This window comes from Bos javanicus, chromosome 5 (genome assembly GCF_032452875.1).
Source record: "Bos javanicus breed banteng chromosome 5, ARS-OSU_banteng_1.0, whole genome shotgun sequence".
Classification (NCBI taxonomy): domain Eukaryota; kingdom Metazoa; phylum Chordata; class Mammalia; order Artiodactyla; family Bovidae; genus Bos; species Bos javanicus.
Window position 1 is genome coordinate 111,059,657 of NC_083872.1, and position 2,515 is coordinate 111,062,171.

Sequence of the window (2,515 nt, forward strand, 5' to 3'; positions counted from 1 at the left end):
CTCCGCGTCCATCCTTAACGTCTGTCTGTCCGTCCGGGCGGTTGTGCTGAGACGCCCGGTCCCCACGCGGCCGCTGCCTCAAGGACCCCCGCTAGGCAATACTTGGCGGCAGGTATGGCCGCGGCGAATCTAAGGTGCGCAGCGGAACGGATTTTGACGCCACGCAGCCCCAAGTCCCCAGTCACACGCACTTGACACTCTGCACGTAGTAGGTGTTCGACTCTGTGGAATGAATGGATCTTGAGATCTCAAACAAATCCATTCATTATCCCCATCCACTGTAACACGGTTCTGTCTGTACTACGGCGCCAGCTTTCCGTCCTCACCAGGAACCCGAGTCATCCGTGCCCCTTGGGTTCCCAACCGCCTGCCTGCATTTACACCCCAAATCCTGCCTTTCTGACCTCCTCCCATCCACACCCCTTGTCCTTTCTCTGGACTACAGCAACCGCCTTCTCACTTCTCAATGCCCTCCGAGCCGAGTCCACAGTGTCAGAATGAGCTTTCTAAAATGCAGATCTGACTGGATCACTCTAGTGCTTTAAAACCTTCCATAGCTCCCTGTGCCCCTCAGAATAAAGTCCAGACGCCTCTGCCTGGCGTCCTGGGTAGAAAAAGAGAAAAGAAAAAGAAATTATTTTGCACGGACTTTTTATAAGGAGCAACGGAAGCCCGAGGCAGTAGAATGATACATCCAAAGCACTGAAAGAAAATAACCATCATTTTAGAAACTGAGTGAAATTTTATTTCAAGATTTATGTACCCACTGAAAATGTCTTTCCAGAACAAGGGGAAATCATAACATTTACAAAAACTAAGACTTTGCCAGTAGCAGACCCTCCCTAAAGGAAATTCCAACGGAAGAACTTCAGGCTGGAGGAAGATGATCACAGACAGAGGTCTGATGCAACAGAGAATAAAGAACAATGAAGAACGTTGATAATACAATAACAATGTCTTCTGGATAAAAATAGAGTTAAAATACACAACAATGGCATAGAACTTGGGTGAATGGATTAAAGTGTTCTGAGATCTTTCTATTCCTCAGTTGGAAAACGAAAATAGATAGCAAATATACTTAAACTCTGATGAGTTAAGACTGTAAGTTGTCATTAACAGGGTAAACAGAAAGAATGGAAATGCAGTATATAGTATTTAGCCAAATTATTAGAGGGGAAACAGAATGAGAAAATCAATCAATCCTAAACCAGCAAGAATGGAGAGAAAAATACAAGATAGGTGGGACAAATAAATAACAGTTATAAATTCAAATGTACTATAAAACAATGCAAGTGGACTAAATGTTGTAGTTAAAATACAAGATTACCAGGCAGGATAAAAATCCAACTACCTGTAATTTACAAGAGACATCCACAAGAAACATTTCCAAAACAAGGACACTGAAAGGGTGAAAGGAAATGCATGGTAAAAAAAAAAAAAAAAAAAAATTCTTATAATACAAAGGCTAATAAAAGAAGACTGGTGCAGTTACTTTAGTATCAGAAAAAAATCACTAGAGATAAAGAAGGTCACTTCATAATGAAAATGGTCCAACTGACCAGAAAGAAAGAACAATTTCAAATTCATACGTAAATACCATAGTCTTAAAATATAAAAAAACAAAGAAGAGAACTATACAGAGAAATAGACAAACCCACAATTACAATGGGAGATTTAAAAACACATCCTTCTGTAATCAACAGAACAAGCAGAAATATATTTAATGAAGATAATATTAAGAAACTTGACTAGGGGACTTTTACAGAACAGTGTAGCTACAAGTGCAGAATATTCTCCTTTCAAGACATAGGAGATATTCACAAAAGCGGCAAAGTTAAGGACAGAAAGTTATCAGCAAAAGCAAAAGTTATTTCTATGAAAATATTAGTTGTACTGAATTTTCCCATGGACAGAGGAGCCTGGTGGGCTACAGGCCATAGGGTCACAAAGAGTAGGACACAACTGAAACAGCAGGCAGGCATACCTCAATTTGAAAATCCTGGGGAAAATGCTACCACTCATTAGCAATAAACACTGCAAAGCAAAAGAAAAAACAAATCAGTTAACGTAATTCACCATTAGTTAAGGAAGAAAGACATATTGTTATCACAAAAGATACAAGGAACGTTCAAGATCTGTTTATGTTTTAAAACCTGTAGCAAATTAGGAATACAAGGGAATGACTTTATCCTGGTAAAAGTATCTACAAAAATCCTACAGCAAATATTCTAATTAATAGTGAAATGTTGAGATTAGTAAAAAGGCAAGAATGATTGCAATCCCCATTTGCATTAAACATGGCATGGAATATTCTAGATCTGTGTTATCCAATATGGTAGCTGCTAGCCCCCATGACTACTGAGATCTTGAAATGTGATCTAGTCTTAATTGATGTGTAAGAGTAAATTTAAATACATGTTGAATTTTAGATAGTACCCAAAAAAACCCATACCATAAAATGGTCTCATTAATAATTGTATATTGATTACATATTGAATATTTTAATACATTGGAT